Source organism: Phocoena phocoena, chromosome 7, assembly GCF_963924675.1.
Source record: "Phocoena phocoena chromosome 7, mPhoPho1.1, whole genome shotgun sequence".
Lineage (NCBI taxonomy): Eukaryota > Metazoa > Chordata > Mammalia > Artiodactyla > Phocoenidae > Phocoena > Phocoena phocoena.
In genome coordinates, this window is record NC_089225.1 from 17,455,343 (window position 1) to 17,478,822 (window position 23,480).

At 38.2% G+C, this 23,480-nt stretch overlaps 1 protein-coding gene and 1 non-coding gene across 2 annotated transcripts in view; both read right to left on the minus strand.

The window, feature by feature from the left end:
* NCKAP5 (NCK associated protein 5) overlaps nucleotides 1-23,480 on the minus strand; it is a 906,625-nt gene that overhangs the window by 538,667 nt on the left and 344,478 nt on the right. The gene's annotated exons all lie outside the window — the stretch shown is intronic.
* On the minus strand, nucleotides 16,129-16,201 carry TRNAW-CCA (transfer RNA tryptophan (anticodon CCA)). Its single transcript has one exon. It is a non-coding gene; the product is annotated as a tRNA-Trp (tRNA).

Sequence of the window (23,480 nt, forward strand, 5' to 3'; positions counted from 1 at the left end):
ATGCTATCACTTCTACCCACATTTATCTAAAGATTCAATACTATTATAAAACAAATCATAGGAGGTATTTTGAGGAAACTGAGAAACAGACTCTAATGTGGACAGGAAATTTAAAGGGACTTAGAATAATAAAAATACCCTGAAAATGGACAAAGCTGAAAGATCTACACTATTCTATTTTAAAGTTTATGACAAATTCACAATACTCAGACAATGCAATATTTGCAAAGGATAGAGAAATCAGAAAGAAGTGCGTCCAAGTATAGACCTGTACGTATAGAGGCAAATGGTATCCAACAAAGGCAACAAAGCAATTAGACAAAAGAAGTAAAGTCATTTCAAACAATGCTAACAAAATATGTGGATATCTGTATTTTTAAAAATGAATCTTAACACCTAACTCACACCAGTGACAAGGATTAAGTCCCAGTGCATCATGGATCTAAGCATAAAAAACAAAAGCTTCGGTTTCCGCAGAGCTGGAACTCCCGGCTCGGGGTCTCCTCCCTCCGCTGTCACAGAACTGCCCCGGAGCCCGAGGGGAGGGCGGCCTCACTGAGGCTGCCAGCTCTGGAGGGGCCCCAGTGGCCGAAGCCGAGATAGTCCTGGGGACCGCAGGCCACAATCATCGTACCTGATTTTTGAGAAGATGGCGGAAGCGTAAGACGCAGAGATCACCTTCCTTAGAAATACATCTACACGTGGAACTGCTCCCATAGAACACCCACTGAACGCTGGCAGAAGACCTCAGACCTCCCAAAAGGCAAGAAACCCCCCACGTAACTGGGTAGGGCAAAAGAAAAAAGAATAAACAGAGACAAAAGAATAGGGACGGAACCTGCACCAGTGGGAGGGAGCTGCGAAGGAGGAAAGGTTGCCACACACTAGGAGCCACTTCACGGGCGCAGACTGCGGGTGGCGGGGGGGGGGGGGAAGCTTTGGAGCCACGGAGAAGAGCACAGCCACAGGGGTGCGGAGGTCAAAGCGGAGAGATTCCCGCACAGAGGATCGGTGCCGACCAACATTCACCAGCCCGAGAGGCTTGTCTGCTCACCCGCCCCGGGGCTGGGAGCTGAGGCTCGGCTTCGGTCAAGCGCAGGGAGATTGGCGGCGTGAACACAGCCTGAAGGGGTTAGTTCGCCACGGCTAACCGGGAGGGAGTCCGGGGAAAAGTCTAGAGCTGCCGAAGAGGCAAGAGACTTTTTCTTCCCTCTTTGTTTCCTGGTGCAGGAGGAAAGGGGATTCAGAGCGCCGCTTAAAGCAGCTCCAGAGACGGGCGCGAGCCGTGGCTAACAGCGCGGACCCGAGAGACGGGCATGAGACGCTAAGGCTGCTGCTGCCGCCACCAAGAAGCCTGTGTGCGAGCACAGGTCACTCTCCACACTGTCCATCCCGGGAGCCTGTGCAGCCCGCCACTGCCAGGGTCCCGTGACCCTGGGACAACTTACCCGGGAGAATGCACGGCGCGCCTCAGGCTGGTGCAACGTCACGCCGGCCTCTGCAGCTGCAGGCTCGCCCCGCACTCCGTGCCTCTCCCTCCCCCAGGGCTGAGTGAGCCAGAGCCCCCCAATCAGCGGCTCCTTTAATCCACGCCTGCAGGCGACCCACACGCAGAGGCGGGGCCAAATCCAAAGCTGAGACTTGGGAGCCGGGAGACGAAAAGAGAGAAAGGGAAATCCCTCCCACCAGCCTCAGGAGCAGCGGATTAGCTCCACAATCAACTTGATGTACCCTGCATCTGTGGAATACATGAATAGACAACGAATCATCCCAAATTGAGGAGGTGGGCTTTGGGAGCAAGATAGATTATATTTTACCCTTTTCCTTTCTTTGTGAGTGTGTATGTGTATTCTTCTGTGTGAGATTTTTGTCTGTATAGCTTTGCTTTCACCAATTGTCCTAGGGTTCTGTCCGTCTGGGTTTTTTTTCTTTTCACTTAAAAAATTTTTTATTCTTAATAATTATTTTTTATTTTAATAACTATTTTCTTTTATCTTACCTTATTTTATCCTCTTTCCTTCCTTCCTTCTATTTTTTCTCCCTTTTATTTTGAGCCGTGTGGAGGACAGGCTCTTGGTGCTCCAACCAGGAGTCAGTGCTGTGCCTCTGAAGTGGCAGAGCCAAGTTCAGGACACTGGTCCGCAAGAGACCTCCCAGCTCCACGTAATATCAAATGGCAAAAATCTCCCAGAGATCTCCATCTCAACACCAAGACCAAGCATCACTCAATGACCAGCAAGCTACAGTGCTGGACACCCTATGCCAAACAACTAGCAAGACAGGAACACAGCCCCACCCATTAGCAGAGAGGCTGCCTAAAATCATAATAAGGCCACAGACACCCCAAAACACACCACCAGACATAGAACTGCCCATCAGAAAGACAAGATCCAGCCTCATCCACCACAACACAGGCACTACTCCCCTCCACCAGGAATCCTACACAACCCACTGAACCAACCGTAGCCACTGGGGACAGACACCAAAATCAACGGGAACTACAAACCTGCAGCATGCGAAAAGGAGACCCCAAACACAGTAAGTTAAGCAAAATGAGAACACAGAAAAACACACAGCAGATGAAGGAGCAAGGTAAAAGCCCATGAGACCTAACAAATGAAGAGGAAGTAGGCAGTCTACCTGAAAAACAATTCAGAATAATGATAGTAAAGATGATCCAAAATCTTGGAAATAGAATGGAGAAAATAGAAGAAACGTTTAACAAGGACCTAGAAGAACTAAAGAGCAAACAAACAGAGATAAACAACACAATAAATGAAATTAAAAATTCTCTAGAAGGGATCAATAGCAGAATAACTGAGGCAGAAGAACGGATAAGTGACCTGGAAGATAAAATAGTGGAAATAACTACTGCAGAGCAGAATAAAAAAAAAAGAATGAAAAAGAACTGAAGACAGTCTCAGAGACCTCTGGGACAACATTAAACACACCAACATTCAAATTATAGGGGTTCCAGAAGAAGAAGAGAAAAAGAAAGGGACTGAGAAAATATTTGAAGAAATTATAGTTGAAAACTTCCCTAATATGGGAAAGGAAATAGTTAATCAAGTCCAGGAAGCACAGAGAGTCCAATACAGGATAAATCCAAGGAGAAACACACCAAGACACATATTAATCAAACTATCAAAAATTAAATACAAAGAAAACATTAAAAGCAGCAAGGGGAAAACAACAAATAACACACAAGGGAATCCCCATAAGGTTAACAGCTGATCTTTCAGCAGAAACTCTGCAAGCCAGAAGAGAATGGCAGGAAATATTTAAAGTGATGAAGGAGAAAAACCTGCAACCAAGATTACTGTACCCAGCAACGATCTCACTCAGATTTGATGGAGAAATTAAAACCTTTACAGACAAGCAAAAGCTGAGAGAGTTCAGCACCACCAAACCAGCTTTACAACAAATGCTAAAGGAACTTCTCTAGGCAAGAAACACAAGGAAAAGACCTACAATGACAAACCCAAAACAATTAAGAAAATGGTAATAGGAACATACATATTGATAATTACCTAAATGTAAATGGATTAAATGCTCCCACCAAAAGACACAGATTGGCTGAATGGATACAAAAACAAGACCCATATATATGCTGTCTACAAGAGACCCACTTCAGACCTAGGGACACATACAAACTAAAAGTGAGGGGATGCAAAAAGATATTCCATGCAAATGGAAATCAGAAGAAAGCTGGAGTAGCAATTCTCATATCAGACGAAATAGACTTTAAAATAAAGACTATTACAAGACACAAAGAAGAACACTACATAATGATCAAGGGATCGATCCAAGAAGAAGACATAACAATTGTAAATACAAATGAACCCAACATAGGAGCAAATGAATAGATAAGGCAAATACTAACAGCCATAAAAGGGGAAATTGACAGTAACACAATCATAGCAGGGGACTTCAACACCCCACTTTCACCAATGGACAGATCATCCAAAATGAAAATAAATAAGGAAACACAAGCTTTAAATGATACATTAAACAACATGGACTTAATTGATATTTATAGGACATTCCATCCAAAAACAACAGAATACACATTTTTCTCAAGTGCTCATGGAACATTCTCCAGGATAGATCATATCTTGGGTCACAAATCTAGCCTTGGTAAATTTAAGAAATCTGAAATCATATCAAGTATCTTTTCCAACCACAACGCTACGAGACGAGATATCAGTTACAGAAAAAGATCTGTAAAAAATACAAACACATGGAGGCTAAACAATACACTACTTAATAATGAAGTGATCACTGAAGAAATCAAAGAGGAAATCAAAAAAATATCTAGAAACAAATGACAATGGAGACAATGACAACCCACAACTAATGGGATGCAGCAAAAGCAGTTCTAAGAGGGAATTTTATAGCAATACAATCCTACCTTAAGAAACAGGAACCATCTCAAATAAACAACCTAACCTTACACCTAAAGCATTTAGAGAAAGAAGAACCAAAAAACCGCAAAGTTGGCAGAAGAAGAGAAATCATAAAGGGCAGATCAGAAATAAATGAAAAAGCAATGAAGGAAACGAAAGCAAAGATCAATGAAACTAAAAGCTGGTTCTTTGAGAAGATAAACGAAATTGATAAACCATTAGCCAGACTCATCAAGAAAAAAGGGAGAAGACTAAAATCAATAGAATTGAAATGAAAAGGAGAGGTAACAACTGACACTGCAGAAATACAAAGGATCATGAGAGATTACTACAAGCAACTCTATGCCAATAAAATGCACAACCTAGAAGAAATGGACAAATTCTTAGAAATGCACAACCTGCCGAGACTGAACCAAGAAGAAATAGAAAATATGAACAGACCAATCACAAGCACTGAAATTGAAACTGTGACTAAAAATCTTCCAAGAAACCAAAGCCCAGGACCAGATGGCTTCACAGGCCAATTCTATCAAACATTTAGAGAAGAGCTAACACCTATCCTTCTCAAACTGTTCTAAAATATAGCAGAGGGAGGAACACTCCCAGACTCATTCTACGAGGCCACCACCACCCTGATACCAAAACCAGACAAAGATGTCACAAAGAAGGAAAACTACAGGCAATATCACTGATGCACACAGATGCAAAAATCCTCAACAATATACTAGCAAACAGAATCCAACAGCACATTAAAAGGATCATACACCATGATCAAGTGGGGTTTTTTCCAGGAATGCAAGGATTCTTCAATATACGCAAATCAATCAATGTGATACACCATATTAACCAACTGAAGAATAAAAACCATATGATCATCTCAATGGATGCAGAGAAAGCTTTCGACAAAATTCAACACCCATTTATGATAAAAACCCTCCAGAAAGTAGGCATAGAGGGAACTTTCCTCAACATAATCAAAGCCATATATGACAAACCCACAGCCAACGTCATCCTCAATGGTGAAAAACTGAAAGCATTTCCACTAAGATCAGGAACGAGACAAGGTTGCCCACTCTCACCACTCTTATTCAACATAGTTTTGGAAGTTTTAGCCACAGCAATCAGAGAAGAAAAAGAAATAAAAGGAATCCAAATTGGAAAAGAAGAAGTAAAGCTGTCCCTGTTTGCAGGTGACATGATACTATACAGAGAGAATCCTAAAGATGCTACCAGAAAACTACTAGAGCTAATCAATGAATTTGGTAAAGCAGCAGGATACAAAATTAATGCACAGAAATCTCTGGCATTCTTATACACTAATGATGAAAAATCTGAAAGTGAAATTAAGAAAACACTCCCGGGCTTCCCCAGTGGCGCAGTGACTGGGAATCTGCCTGCCAGTGTAGGGGACACGGGTTTGAGCCCTGGGCCGGGAAGATCCCACATGCCGATCAGCTGGGCCCATGCACCACAACTGCTGAGCCCGTGCTCTGCAGCAAGAGAGGCCACCACGGTGAGAGGCCCGCACACCGCTACAGAGGGTGGCCCCCGCTCGCTGCAACTAGAGAAAGCCCCCGTGCAGCAACGAGGACCCAACGCAGCCAAAAATAAATAAATAAATAAATTTATATATATAAAAAAAAGAAAACACTCCCATTTACCATTGCAACAAAAAGAATAAAATATCTAGGAATAAACCTACCTAAGGAGACAAAAGACCTGTATGCAGAAAATTATAAGACACTGATGAAAGAAATTAAAGATGATACAAATAGATGGAGAGATATACCATGTTCTTGGATGGGAAGAATCAACATTGTGAAAATGACTCTACTACCCAAAGCAATCTACAGATTCAATGCAATGCCTATCAAACTACCAATGGCATTTTTCACAGAACTAGAACAAAAAATTTCACAATTTGTATGGAAACAAAAAAGACGCCGAATAGCCAAAGCAATCTTGAGAAAGAAAAATGGAGCTGGAGGAATCAGGCTCCCTGACTTCAGACTATACTACAAAGCTACAGTAAGCAAGACAGTATGGTACTGGCACAAAAACAGAAATATAGATCAATGGAACAGGATAGAAAGCCCAGAGATAAACCCATGCACCTATGGTCACCTTATTTTTGATAAAGGAGGCAAGAATATACAAGGGAGAAAAGACAGCCTCTTCAATAAGTGGTGCTGGGAAAACTGGACAGCTACATGTAAAAGTATGAAATTAGAACACTCCGTAACACGATACACAAAAATAAACTCAAAATGGGTTAAAGACCTAAATGTAAGGCCAGACACTATCAAAATCTTAGAGGAAAACATAGGCAGAACACTCCATGACATAAATCACAGCAAGATCCTTTCTGACCCACCTCCTAGAGAAATGCAAATAAAAACAAAAATAAACAAATGGGACCTAATGAAACTTCAAAGCTTTTGCACAGCAAAGGAAACCATAAACAAGACCAAAAGACAACCCTCAGAATGGGAGAAAATATTTGCAAATGAAGCAACTGACAAAGGATTAATCTCCAAACTTTACAAGCAGCTCATGCAGCTCAATATCAAAAAAAGAAACAACCCAATCCAAAAATGGGCAGAAGACCTAAACAGACATTTCTCCAAAGAAGATATACAGATTGCCAACAAACACATGAAAGAATGCTCAACATCATTAATCATTAGAGAAATGCAAATCAAAACTACAATGAGATATCATCTCACACCGGTCAGAATGGCCATCATCAAAAAATCTAGAAACAATAAATGCTGGAGAGGGTGTGGAGAAAAGGGAACACTCCTGCATTGTTGGTGGCAATGTTAATTGATACAGCCACTATGGAGAACAGTATGGAGGTTCCTTAAAAAACTACAAATAGAACTACCATACGACCCAGCAATCCCACTACTGGCATATACTCTTAGAAAACCATAATTCAAAAAGAGTCATGTATCAAAATGTTCATTGCAGCTCTGTTTACAATAGCCCGGACATGGAAGCAACCTAAGTGTCCATCAGCAGATGAATGGATAAAGATGTGGCACATATATACTATGGAATATTACTCAGCCATAAAAAGAAACGAAATTGAGTTATTTGTAGTGAGGTGGATGGACCTAGAATCTGTCATACAGAGTGAAATAAGTCAGAAAGAGAAAAACAAATACCATATGCTAACACATATATATGGAATCTAAGAAGAAGAAAAAAAAAGGTCATGAGGAATCTAGGGGTAGGACAGGAATAAAGACACAGACCTACTAGAGAATGGACTTAAGGATATGGGGAGGGGGAAGGGTAAACTGTGACAAAGCAAGAGAGTGGCATGGACATATATACACTACCAAACGTAAAATAGATAGCTAGTGGGAAGCAGCCGCATAGCACAGGGAGATCAGCTGGGTGGTTTGTGACCACCTAGACGGGTGGGATAGGGAGGGTGGGAGGGAGGGAGATGCAAGAGGGAAGAGATATGGGAACATATGTATATGTATAACTGATTTACTTTGTTATAAAGCAGAAACTAACACACCATTGTAAAACAATTATACTCCAATAAAGATGTTAAAAAAAAATCATGGAAAAAAACCCAAAAGCTTCTAGAGCACGAGTCAAAATAATATTGTCGTCAACATAGGGAAGGCAAAGATTTTTAGAACACAGAAAGCACTGATTGTGAAAAACAATACAATTTCATCAATATTAAAATGCCTCTGCTTATCAAAAGACAACATTATTCCAAATGAAAAGGCAAACCCATAATGGAAAAAATCTGCAACACATATTTTGACGAGACTTTTGTTAAAAATATATAATACAACTCAAAAGGAAAACTAGTTACTTCTCTCAAATAGACAAAAGAATTTAATAGCCATAAATGAACAATAGGTAGATGAAAAATGCTCAACATCTTTTATCATCAAGGAAATGAAGATTAAAGCACAATGAGTCTTTAACCTCTTTGGTTAAATTTATTCCTAGGTATAATATTTTATTCTTTTTGATGTGATTTTAGACAGGATTGTTTTCTTGCTTTTTCTTTCTGACAGTTAATTGTGTATAGAAAAGCAACAGATTTCTGTATATTAATTTTGTATCCTGCAACTTTACTGAATTCATTTATATGTTATAATAGTTTTTTAGTGGAGACTTTAGGGTTTTCTACATATAGTATCATGTCATCTGCAAACAGTGACAATTTACTTCTTCCTTTGGTAAATCACTGTACACTACCAGTGGGAACGTAAACTGGTGCAGCCACTATGGAAAACAGTACGGAGGTCCCTCAAAAAACTAAAAGTAGAAGTACCATATTATCCAGCCATCCCATTCCTGGGCATGTATCCAAAGAAAATGAAAATAATTTAAAAAGTTACATGCACCTCAATGTTTACAGCAGCATTATTTACAATAACCAAGATGTGGAAGCAACCTCAGAGTCCACTGATGGATGAACGGATGAAGAAGATGTGGTATATATATATATATATATATATATATATATATACACACAATGGAATATTACTCAGCCATAAAAAAATAATGAAATTCTGCCACTTGCAACAATGTGGATGAACCTAGAGAGTATTATGTTAACTGAAGTAAATCAGACAAAGAAAAATTCTGTATGTCACTTATATGTGGAATCTAAAAAGAAACAAACAAGTGTAATAAGAAAACAGAAACAGACAGATATAGAGAACAAACTAGTGATTACTAGTGGGGAGAGGGGATGAGGGAAGGGCAAGATAGGGTATGGAAGTAAGAGATACAAACTACTATGTATAAAATAAATAAGCAACAAGGATATATTATACAACACAGGGAAATACAGCCATTATTTTACTTTATTTGATTTATTTTTTAACTAATTATTTTATTTTTTGGCTGTGTCAGGTCTTAGTTGTGGCATGCGGCCTCTTTGTTGCAGCATGAGGGCTCCTCTCTAGTTGCAGCATGCGGGTTTCTCTCTAGTTGTGGCGTGCGGGTTTTTCTCTGTCTAGTTGTAGTGTGCGGGCTCCAGAGCGCTGGGTTCTGTAGTTTACAGCACGTGGGCTCTCTAGTTAAGGCGCCCGGGCTTAGTTGCCCCACAGCATGTGGGATCTTAGTTCCCTGACAAGGCATCGAACCCACGTCCCCTGCATTGGAAGGCGGATTCTTTACCACTGGATCACCAGGGAAGTCCCACAGCCATTATTTTACAGTAACTTTAAATGGAGTATAATCCATAAAATATTGATTCACTATGTTGTACACCTGACACTAATATAATATTGTAAATCAACTATACTTCAATAAAAAAATAAAGATACCATCACATATCCATTACAAGGGCTAAAATTTAAAAGACTAACAGTTCTAAATATTGGCAAGGATGTCAATCGACAAAAGTTCTCATATATCACTGGGTGGAAGTGTAAAATAGAGCGGCTACTTTGGAAGACATAATGGCCATTTCTTATAAAGTTAAACATACATTTATCATAAGGTCCCACAATTCCACTCCTATGTATTTATTCAAGAAAAATAAAAGCATATGCCCATAGTAATGACTTGCACATGAATGTTCATAGTAGCTTAATTCATAATAGCTAAAAACTAGAAACCACCCAAAAGTCTACAACAGGAGGATAAAGTATGTGTATTCACACACTGAACTACTACTCAGCAATGTAAAGTGATGGACTATTAATACATACAAAGACATAAATGAATCTCAAAAACATACTCTGAATTTAGATGTGAAAGAGTATGTACTTCAGGTTCATTCATATGAAGTCCATAACCAGCAAAACTAATCTGACCATTTCAATGCGAATTCCCTATTAAAATCTCAGCTGGCCTTTTTTTTTTTTTCACAAAAAGTTAACAAATTGACCCTAAAATTCATATCAAAATGCAGAAGTCCTAGAATAGTCAAAGCAATCTTGAAAAAGAAGAATGAGGTTGGAAGATACACAATTCCCAATTTCAAAACTTAATGCACGGTAGCTCTTGCGTTACTTGATTACTCCAGTAATCCAGACAGCATTGTACTGGCAGAAGGACAACCATATAGATCACTGGAATAGAACTGAAAGTCCATGCTAATGGGTATAGGGTTTCTTTTGGGGATGACACCTGAAACTAACACAACATGGTAAATCAACTATACTTACTCCAATAAAACTTTTCTAAAAAGTCAGGCAGGGATGATGTTTGCACAACTCTTTGAACCTACTAAAAACACTGAATTGTCCACTGTAAAAGGGTGAATGTTATGGTATGTGAATTATATGTCAATAAAGCTGTTATTAAAAACATCAAAAAGAAAAAAGAACCGAAAGACCAAAACGAACCTCCACATTCATGTCAAATGATTTTCAACAAGGGTGCAAAACAATTCAATGGGGGAAAGAATAATCTTTTCAACAAATGGTGATACGACAACTGGATAGCCACGTGCACAAGAATTAAGTTGGACCCCGTTCTCAAACAACACATACCAACAAAAAAAACTCAAAATGCATCACAGACCTAAATATAAGAGCTAGAACTAGCTCTTAGAAGAAAATCTTCATGGCCTTGGGTTAGGCAAAACCTTCTTAGATACGACACCAAAAGTGACAAAAGAAAAAAACAGAGTTCTTCAAAATCAAAACCTTTGTGTTTTAAAGGGCACTGTCCACGAAGAAAGTGAAAGAACCTAACAGAATGGGAGAAAGCATTTGCAAATCATGTATCTAATAATGGACTGACAGGTCCACGAGAAGAATTGCACAAGGATTTCACAGCTGCCTTATTTGTAATAGACCAAATTAAAACAATCCATATATCTGTCAAAAGGAAACTGGATAAACAAATTGTGATATATTTATACAATGAAACACCATTCGACTATTAAAAAAAACCCCAGAACACAAGGAAAACCTACTGAAACACACAATACATGAAGAATCTCAAAAACATTATGCTGAAGGAAAGAAGCCAGACACAAAAGAATATATACTGTATGACAGCATATATATAAAATTCAGGAACATGCAACTAATACACAAAATATCTGAGCTGTACCAATGTTTGTTCCTGCAAGAGTTGGGGTGGGGGCGACTGAGAAGGGTGAAGAAGGAATTTTCTGTGATAATAAAAATATCCTGTATTTTCAGTATTCCTATGTGGAGTGTTGGTTTCACAGGGGAAGACATCTTTGTAAACTCATCAAATTGGATAATTATGATATGTGTTTCACTGTATGTAAAATTTCACTTCAAATTTTTTTTTCTTTTTTCGGTACGCGGTCCTCTCACCGTTGTGGCCTCTCCCGTTGTGGAGCACAGGCTCCGGACGCGCAGGCTCAGCGCCCATGGCTCACGGGCCCAGCCGCTCCGCAGCATGTGGGATCTTCCCGGACCGGGGCACGAACCCATGTCCCCTGCATCGGCAGGCGGACTCTCAACCACTGCGCCACCAGGGAAGCCCCACTTCAAATTTTTTAAGTACAAAAAGGGGAAGGGCCTTGCTTCATGGTGTCCTACACCTCCCTGTCCCCTTTTCTTTTCTTTTTTAAAAAGATTTATTTTATTTTTATTTATTTTGGGATGCATTGGGTCTTTGTTGCTATGCACGAGTTTTCTCTAGTTGCGGCGAGTGGGGGCTACTCTTCATTGCGGTGCACAGGCCTCTTATTGTGGTGGCTTCTCTTGTTGTGGAGCATGGGCTTCAGTAGTTGTGGCACGTGGGCTCTAGAGTGCAGGCTCAGTAGTTGTGACGCACGGGCTTAGCTGCTCCGCAGCAGGTGGGATCTTCCAGGACCAGGGTTCAAACCCATGTCCCCTGCATTGGCAGGAGGATTCACTGCGCCACCAGGGAAGGCCCCTGTCCCCTTTTCAAACACAAAACACAGAGGCAAAGAAGGCCATTCCAGCCACGAGAAGGACTATGGAACTCTTTGTGCCTAAGTAATTAAGCAGTCTCCTAAAACTCCTACCTTATTTGAAACTGGAACAAATTCTGAATAGTTCCCAAGTTTCCTGGTAGAATAGTGTCTCTCATCTCTAGTATCTGACTTGCAATAAAAGGAAGGTGTAGATTTTAACCTAAATCTTCTGTGGACTAGACCTGAGGTTAGCAAGAGGTGAATTTGTGATTAAGAATTACTCTCTTCAGGAACACTATTTCTACTTGAAAGAATCCTAGGAAAATCTTAAGAGGCTCTAGATGGATCCAACTTTTAAAACATAGCTATGTTTTTAGCTACAATTCTGGCAATTCCTAGAATTTTAAGCCTTTATATCACGTCTGTTGCAATAAAAAAAAAGGGTGCTTAATTTACTATCTCAGTTTATGTAACTTTTGCTCAACAGAAGTAAAGGCTTTTTAGCTATCTATTCTCCATTTTTCCCTTCACAGTTTATGGCCCTGGTGTCATGTGGAGACATGACTTAACTATGCCCTGATCATAAAAACAACTTATATTTTCTAATAGTTCCCTCTGAGAAATCTAATATTTTCTTCTAATGTCTCCTATATTCTCTTCTGATGGTATTACAGATTTGATTTATTTTTTATTTTTGTAATTTTTTAACTTTACTGAGGAATAACTGGTATCTACTTAAACTGTACAGTGTGATGATTTGATACATATATTTACATTTGATACATTATACAAGATCAAGATAATGAACACATCCGTCACCTCACATAGTTAACTTTATTTTTTTTGCTGAAGTATAGTTGCTGTACGATATTATATAAGTTACAGGTGTACAATATAGTGACTCACATTGTTAAAGGTTATATACCTTATTTGTAGTTATTATAAAATGTTGGTTATATTCCCTGTGTTGTACAACATGTCCTTGCAGCTTATTTTATACTTAATAGTTTATATCTCTTACACCCTTAACCCTATATTTATTTTTTAATTTCAAAATTTTCATTTACATTTACTTAATATTGTTAATAATAAAATATTTTTAAAATTCAGAAAATATTTCAGAAATACAAGATGTCACTTAACTTTATCCAAATTTTTTAAACATTTTATGATATTTGCTTCATTAAAAAATTAAATGAGTGGATATAATTTAAGAACTTCCCCCTCCGCAGAAGTATTCATTATGCTCAACTCGGTGTGTGCTGTTCCTATACATATTAGATTTCTTCTACTTGTATATCAATAATCAATGCAGTGTTTTTGAGATTTGTCCGTGTTGGTACATGCAGATATAGTTCATTTTAATTGCTTCATATTATTTTACCGTTTGAAGAAGTCAGTTGCCTCATCTAATCTCCTCCTGCGGGACTCTGAGACGGTTTTGACTTTTTCATCATCAGAAACAGTGCTAAAGTGCATATCTTCACATGAGTCTCTTTGCATATATGTTAGTTTCTCTAGGTTCAAAGCACTGAAGTAGAATTCCTAGATCGCAGGCTGTGTTGCACATTCTTCTTTCTAGGTAACACGAAATGGGCTTCCTAAATGTTTACGTCAGTTATACTACTACCAACTATGCAGAAGAGTTCCAGTTTCCACATATGCTTGCCTACGGGCATTCTCAGACTTCTAAAACTGTTTCAAAATAGATAGGCATGAGATGTTATCCCAGTGATGTTTTCATCTATATTCTGCATTTTTCTGAACAAGAAAAATTTAAATGGTCATGGTACTTTCCTATTGGTTTGCCTTGCAAATCTCTTATACCAGCCAGGAGCTCACTCTTTCACTTTGCTAATGATCTCTTTTTCTTTTCTTTTTTTTTGAACAAAGGTTTTAATTCCTAATGTACTAAGATTTATCAATCTTTCTCTTTATTCCTTGTACATTTTATCTTCCTTCCTTTATTTTTTTCCCTTTATTTTTTAAAATAAAATCCTGCCCTATTTCAATATTATAAGGAGATTTCCTTATATTTACTTCTAAAAATCTTAAAACGTTGCTTTCAGTTTTTGATTCGTTCAAAATTTACTTCTGTGCATTGTACCTGGTAGCAATGAAATTGTGTAATTTACTCTATAAATTGTCACAGTGGCCTTTTTCAATTGTCCATTCTTTCCTCACTGAATTGTAATTCTACTTCCATTATAGATTCCTATTTACATGTGGCCTACTCAAGGCTCTGCATTCTGTTCTCCCGGTTTATTTGGATATCTCTGCCCAGCACTACACAGATTCAATTGCTTTAGCTTTATGATAAATCTTCATGTGGGATAGGATACAACACCTCCTGTTATTTTTTCCTTAAAATCATATCATCTATACTTAAACCTACATTTTTGGGACTTTCCTGGTGACACAGTGGTTAAGAATCTGCCTGCCATTGCAGAGAACATGGGTTCAAGCCCTGATCTGGGAAGATCCCACATGCCGCGGAGCAACTAAGCCCGTGCGCCACAACTACCGAACCTGCGCTCTAGAGTCCATGAGCCACAACTACTGAGCCTGCGCACCACAACTACTGAAGCGCCCGCGCCTAGAGCCCATGCTCCGCAACAAGAGAAGCCACCGCAATGAGAAGCCCGCGCACCGCAACGAGGAGTAGCCCCCACTCGCTGCGAGTAGAGAAAGCCCGCGCACAGCAACAGACCCAACACAGCCAAAAATAAATAAATTTTAAAAATAAATTTATTTTAAAAAACCCTACATTTTAAATATTAATATTAGATTAGCTTTTTGTATTCTGTGAAAACCCCTTTGGGGTTCTGATTAGAATTACATGCAATATATAAATCACTTTGGGGTAAGTGGATACCTTTATGGTACTGAGTCTTCCCTTCCAAGAATATATGGCCCATCTCTCCACTAATTTAACTCTCCTCTTTTATACTCTTTAACAATTGCTCCATCGATATCTTACGTATTCCTTTTTAGATTTATTCTTAGATACCTTTAAAAAAAACGATTGTAGGGCTTCCCTGGTGGCGCAGTGGTTGAGAGTCCACCTGTCGATGCAGGGAACATGGGTTTGTGCCCCGGTCCGGCAAGATCCCACATGCCGCGGAGCGGCTAGGCCCGTGAGCCATGGCCGCTGAGCCTGCGCGTCCGGAGCCTGTGCTCCACAGCATGAGAGGCCGCAACAGTGAGAGGCCCGCGTACCGCAAAAAAAAAAAAACTATTTTAAGTACTGTCTTTTAAAACTACCCTAAGAGTTGATGATGGATATGTAGGATTTCTATTAACTTCTGTATATTCATCTTATACCCAGCAATCTTCTAAAAGTTTGTCGAAACTTTCTATTTAGATGATCATCATTTGCAAATAATACAAACTGCTTTTTCCCCAACCCTTATATCACTTACTTATCGTAGGCTAGTTAGGACCAGAAGTATAAAAATAAATAGCAGCACTGACAGGCAGCATCCTGGTCTGGTTATGGATTTTAAAAGGAACGTTTCTACCATTTCACCATTAAGCACAATTTTTACTAAAGATTTTCCACGGACACCTTTTATCAATTTAAGAAAACATCCTTTTGTTCTTGGCTGACTACATTTTTTTTTAATTACTGTGAATTGGTATTGAATTTTATCAAACGTTTTACTCTGTATCTGTTGAGTTTCTGTTCTGTGTTTAATCTATAACTGCTGTCAATTATTTTAATCGAGTTTCTTTTTTAAAAAAATATTTATTTATTTATTTGGCTGTGCCGGGTCTTAGTTGCAGCACACGGGATCTTCGTTGCTGTGTGTGTGATCTTTAGCTGGGGCACATGGGATCTTAGCTGTGGCATGTGGCATCTAACTCCCTGACCAGGGATTGAACCTGGGCCCCCTGCATTGGGAGCATGGAGTCTTAACCACTGGACCACCAGGGAAGCCCCCTCGATTTTCTAATAATGTCAAGCAATCATTGCATTCCTGGAATAAATCCCACTTTAAATAAGCCTCATAAAAGTGAGTTGGCACCTAGCACCCAGATCTTAGTTTCAAATACCCTTGTCCATTAAATAAAACCAGTGCTCCTTAGAGAAATGGCTGATTCTAAGACTGCGGGAGGGAAATATACAAGATGAGCCTGAAGTATCTTGTAAAACTAGAAAGTAAGAAAGTGCTCAGAAGAAAGAGAAAAGAAAGAACAGGCAAGGCGAGGAGAGGAAAACAAACAAAAACAAGGACGACAGTGTGTGAGAGGGACAAGATTGCCAACTATAAGGGCTCCTAATGGCCAAAGCTGAACAAATAGAGCAACAAAATTACATGGTTTATGTTGGTTTATAACCCGAAGTATAAAAGTAAATATCAATGCATTCATAGTAATATAAATGATCGAATAAATAAACAGGAAAGAACAAACAAATCTCCCATGTGGAAGAATTCAAAATAATTTACATAGATACTAGCACGCTCAGGAGGAAGAGCACGACTGCACACTCCTTAAGCGTGGGCCATGCAGAGCGACTTCCTTCCAAAGAGGACGGTATGGAAGGGGGTGGTGGGAGAGACACTTCACAGTGGAAACCTGACAAATACTACCTCAGCCACGTGGTCAAGGTTCACCTAAATAATGATGAGTTATAGTGATAATACGCAACCTTGATACGATGTGATAAGAACGGCACTTTAACTTGTGGCCTCCCTACCCCAAATCTATCCCAGTCTAATCATGAGAAAAACAGCAGACAAATCTCACTGAGACAAATGTCCCAAAATAGCTAACCAGGACTCCTCAAAATGGTCAAGGTCAGCAAAAACAAGGGAAGTCTCAGAATCTGCCACAACCAAGAAGAGCGTAAGGAGACAAGATGAGAAAATGTAATGGTTATCCTGGATAGGATCCTGACACAGAGCAAGGACATGAGGTGAAACAGTGGGAATGGGAACAATGAATGGACTTTAGTTAATAATAATGTATCGATATTGGTTCCTTAGTTATGACAAATGCACCATACAACAATAAGACGTTAATAATTGGGAAACTGGGTATGAGGCATACAGGAAATCTCTCTACTGTCCGTGCAATTGTTTGGTAAATGGATAACTTTTCTCCAATGAAAAGTTTAGCTTTTATTTTTTAAACAGTGAGTTGGGGATACTTCTTTCATCTTCTTTCAGCACCAATTTGTATAAAATATTATCTTCTTCACTACAGGTTTGGTTGAACTCCTCTGTAAAATCATCAGAGCCTGGCAGCTTTCCAGGGGAGGAGGGGGTTAAGAAACTTTTTATCATGAAACATTTTAAACATTTGTAAAAGTAGAAAAATGTATAATAAACAGTCAACTTCAACAATTGTCAAATATCGCCAATTTTGATTCACCTACACGTCCAGCTATTCTCCCCTTTCAGTATTATTTGAAGTAAACCCAGACATCACAGTATTTCACTGGCAAATATTTCTCTGCATATCTCTAAACAGTAAGAACTCTTTTGAAACACACGACCATAATATCTAGTTTATATCTATATATTGACAATAATTCTTCATGTCAAATACCCAGTTAGTGGTCACAAGTCTAATTGTCTTATAATTTTTATGCGTATGTGGATAAATTAATGTTGCTGAAAACTGCACTAGTTTTTCATTTTGTACTTCATTGGTTTCTGGTTTTTATTTCATTATTTCTTTTCTCTCTTTATGTTTATTATTCTTTATTGCTGCTTGAGTCAAATGACTGATTAATTTATAATATTTTCTTTTTCTATTACGTACATTTAAAGGTGTATATCTCACCATACGTTTTGATTTAATTACACTGCCTAAGTTTGTGTAAATGGAGTGTTTTCATTTTCATTCAGCTTAAATATTTTTAATTTCTCTTATAATTTATTTGCTTAAAAGTGAATAAAAAATATATATATCAGAATCACTTTGCTGTACACCTAAAAATAACATAATATTGTGAATCAACTGTACTTCAAAAAAAATTTTAAGCGACTAACAAAAGATTTTATTAAAAATGTCAAAGTTATTCTGTTTTGAGGGATTATTATTGATTTCTGGTATTACTGACTGTGAACAGAGATCATGAAAAGTATGACATTGATGTATTTGTGCAATAAGTATTTTATAGTATAAATTTTATGAAAGCAATGACTTCATTTTATTCTCTCTTGGATAAGCTGAACAGATAAATGAACAAAAAAATACGCAGGGCCTATTTCCAAAGTTTAGCACATATACAGAAACATGTCCTAAAGTTTGGCATCTACCGTTCTAAACTCTTTGAAGGACATGTCTACTTGGCTTTTTAACTTATGAAGTTGGCTGTTGTGAACAAGAGAAAAACACCCCTGGTTCTATTTCCAGAGATGTATTATGGCTATATTTCAGCTAATGATAAACACTGTGAATGGTGTGTTGTCCAAGATGCTTCTCTTCTTTGGATGATACTTTAAACTCAACTGCCATGACCGCTGCTAACATTAATATGTTAATACAAGGAGACACGTCCAAGCTTCCCATGAGACTATAACCAAGTTTTCCCAAAATCGGTTGATTTACATACACTAATAACAAATGATCAGAAGGAGAAATTAAGAAAACAATCCAATTACATCAAAAATAATAAAATACCTAAGAACGAGTTTAACCAAATGTAACTCTAAGACAGTGATGACAGAAATTGAAGAAAAAACAAATAAATGGAAAGACATTCTGTGCTCATGGCTTGGAAGAGTTAATATTGTTAAAATATACATACTACCCAAAGCAATCTACACATTCAATGCAATTTCCATCAAAATCCCAATGGTATTTTTCATAGAAATAGAACAAGCAATCCTAAAATATGTATGAAACCACAAAAAAAAATGTGAATAGTCAAAGCAATCTTGAGAAAGAAGAACAAAGCTGGACACATCATGCTTCCTGATTTCAAACCGTATTACAAAACTATAGTAATCAAAAAAGTATGGTGTTGGCATAAAAACAGACACACAGATCAATGGAACAGAATAGAGAGCTTAGAAATATAGCCACATATATATGGTCACTTAATCTATGACAAAGGAGGCAAGAATACACAATGAGGAAAAAACAGTCTCTTTAATAAATGGTGTTGGGAAAACTGGACAGTCACAAGCAAAAGAATGAAATTGGACCACTATCTTACACTATACACAAAAATTTAACTCAAAATGGATTAAAGACTTGAACATAAGACCTGAAACCATAAAACTCACAGAAGAAAACACAGGCAGTAAGCTGCTTGAGATCAATCTTGGTGATGATTTTTTGGATTTGACACCAAAAGCAAAGGCAACAAAAAGAAAAATAAATAAAGGGGACTACATCAAACTAAACAGCTTCTGCACAGCAAAGGAAACCATCAACAAAATGAAAAGGTAACCTACTAAATGGGGGAAAATATTTGCAATCATATATATGTTAAGGAGTTAACATGCAAAATATGTAAAGAACTCGTATAAGTCAGCAGCAAAACAAACAAACAATTCAATTCAGAAATAGGCAGAAAATCTGAATACAGGCATAGCTTGTTTTTTTGTGCTTACTTTACTGTGTTTCATATTTGTGTTTTTTACAAATTGAAGGTCTGTGGCAATCCTGTGTTGTCAGATTATGGTTAACATATTTTAGCAGTAATGTACTTTTTAAATTAAGGTATGTATTTTAAAAAATACATAACGCTATTGCACACTTAACAGACTACAGTGCAGTGTGAACATAACTTTTATACGCACTGGGAAACCAAACAATTCATGTGACTCACTTTATTGTGATATCCGCTTTTTTGCAATGGTCTGGAACCAGACCTACAATATCTCCAAGGGACATCTGTAGACCTTTTCCCAAAGAAGACATATAGATGGGCAACGGGTACATGAAAAGGTACTTAATATAACTAATCACTCAGTAAGTGCAAATCAAAATCACAATATGATATCTCATACCTGTTGGAATGACTATTAACAAAAAGACAAGAAGTAGGTGTTGGCTAGGATGTGGAGAAAAGGGAACCCTTGTGTACTATCGACGGGAATGTAAATTGGTAAAGACTCTATGGAAAACGATATGGAGGTTTCTTAAAAAATTTAAAACAGAACTACCATATGATCCAGCAATTCCACTTCTGGGTATTTATCCAAAGGAAATAAAATCACTGCCTTGAAAAGATATATGTACCTCCATGTTTGTTTCCACATTATTTACAATAGGTAAGACATGGAAATAATCTAAGTGTCCACTGATGGATGAATGGATAAAGGAAATCTAGTATATAGTATATACAACGCAATATTATTCAGCCATTAAAAAGAAGGAAATGCTGTCATTTGCAACAATGGATGGACTTGGAGGGCATTATGCTAAGTGAAATAAGTGAGACTGAGAAAGACAAATACCACGTGATCTCACTTAGATGTGGAATCTTAAAAAAAAAAAAAGACAAACTCATAGATACAAAGACAGAGGCAGGGAGAGGGGAGGGGTGGGCAAAGTGGGTAAAGGGGGTCAAACGGTACAAATTTCCAGTTATAAAGTAAGTCCTGAGGATGTAATATATGGCATGGTGACTATAGTTAATAATACTGTATTTTATATTTGAAAGTTGCTAAGAGAGTAGTAGATCTTAAAATTTCTCATCACAAGGAAAACAGTTTGTAAGTGTGTGGCGAAGGATATTAGCTAGACCTACTGTGGTGATCATTTCGCAAAATACAGGTAGCCCCCGCGTTTTAAAAGTGTGCTTTGCACGGCTTCACTTTTATGAAAGACCTACATCTGTCCTTTTCTTCACTAACCAAAAGAAATCCAAAGCATATGTTTACTATTACAAAAAAAGGTAACTGTGTCTCGCTTTACATCATCTCAGCTTACCAAAGGTTTCATAGGAATGCTCTCTTTTCAGATAGCAGGGGAAACCTGTATACATATATTGAACCATTATGTTGTATACCTCAAATTAATATAATGATATATGTCAATTTTATCTCAAAAAAAAAAGAAACACAAAAATAGGTTATAGGTTAGTTCACCCTGTAATCCTAACCCTCCTCCTTTGACTACGAGCAGTTAGAAAATCAGTTGTATCACCCACTGCGCTGTGAAACAAAACTAAACACCTGTCCCCAAGAAATCTAGCAGTAGGAATTGACATGTTTAGGTACTACAGCTTCAGGCCCCCTTACTTCTGGGTTTCCAAACTCTGAATCTCCCTTCTCGGCTACCCTCTTGTCTACCAGAAGCCAGACAATACAGCTGTGCAGTAATGCCAAGAGGAAGGGCACACTGGGCAAAATCCTGAAAACTCACCAAGGCAATATCACCTGGGTTGTTTGCGATGTTCCTATTTCTACATGCGTCTCTTAAGTTAAAAGAAATGATCTCTTCTTGTTTAAATAACAGTTATTTAACACTGTGACTTTTGCTTTCTACAAATGACCAAGAGGGAAAATAAACTCACATGCTGCACAGGGCAGGGGACCAGCAAGTTAAAAATAAGACTAGGACTAAAGCTCTCAAACACTATGCAGATACTTGAAGAAGAGAACCCTGCAGTTAAACAGAGACCCACTAGAAACTGTGGGTCCACAGGCATGAAGTTTCTTTAATGTGTTTTTGTATCAGTGAATCCAGCTAACTCCAGTTATCACCACCGCTGGCTGATCATACTGTGGCACTGGTTTACCCCATCCTCCAGCAAGGAAGTCACAGAGGGTCCAAGGATTCTGATCTCCCTACTTCCTCCAACTCTTCTCTGCTTTTTCTCAAATTCCTGATACAACTGTCAAATATCCTGATCTTTGACAGTTATCCCTTGGATGTTCTTGTGCAAAAAGACAAGAGGATATGGTTTTGAATTTAGCTGATGGTACAGGACGGTAACACCCAGCCAGTGTCTGAATATCCAGCTGTAGGAAAAAAGGGAATCCTGCAACAGGTTAAACGGGGATACTATGCTTCCTTAGTGTCTTGAGATGAGTAATCAAAAATGGATATTTTTCTTTTCCCCAAACAGAATGGGATGAAAAGGAACCATACAGTGTTGTTAACTTTGCATAACTAAACCAAACATTTAAAAAATTATGTTGGGCTTCCCTGGTGGCGCAGCGGTTGAGAATCTGCCTGCCAATGCGGGGGACACGGGTTCGAGCCCTGGTCTGGGAGGATCCCACATGCCGTGGAGCGGCTGGGCCCGTGAGCCACAATTACTGAGCCTGCGCATCTGGAGCCTGTGCTCCGCAACGAGAGAGGCCACAACAGTGAGAGGCCCGCGCACCGCGATGAAGAGCGGCCCCCACTTGCCACAACTAGAGAAAGCCCTCGCACAGAAACGAAGACCCAACACAGCAAAAATAAATTTAAAAAACAATAATAAAAAATTATGTTTGGTAGAATATTAGTGTTCTTGAGATACTAATAAAAAACAAAGACAAACTCACAGTGGTAGAAGTGACATTCTTTAAAAAAATTTTAGTATAAATGTAAAAAAAATAAACATATTAAGCCATTTTTCATGTCATTTTGAAACAGTCTCTGAGGTACTCCTGTGTCATAAATACATATAAAAATACTTTTTTTAAAAATCCAAATACATATTTTTAACTCATGAACCCTGATCGCTATTCAATAAATAAAATTATCTTTTTAAGTTTGGATAAAAAAGAATAATCAGAAAGAATTCAGCCTATAAAATATTAAATAGACAAATTTCTAGTAATTAAAACAATTTAGGCTATCGTAAGAATAGACTAAATAAGGTTAGTAGAAAAGAATAAGCCATCCAGTGATTGAGGCGTATTGATAGGGATTGAATTTGGAAGATGGTAAATGCGACAGTAAAGGTTAGATACTAGTTAATTTCCCAACATCATTTATTCAACAGTTAATTTGGGCAAACACTCATTTTGATCCCTACCTCACACCAATGTAATTCCACCTAGAATATGCAAAGATTTACATATAGAAAAATAAAAACTATATGCATTCTAGAAGATACTGGGAATGAATATACTCTTGGGGTAAAAGGGGCCTTTTTTACATATAACAAAGTTTAAGATGACATCAAAGTCTTATGGACAGAAAAGATCTTGCAGTAAATTGAGCCAGTGAGAGAAAACACAAGCTGAAATACAATCTCCCAGAATAAAGAGAAAACATGATCTTATAGCAGTTTGTGAAAAATACTGAAAGGT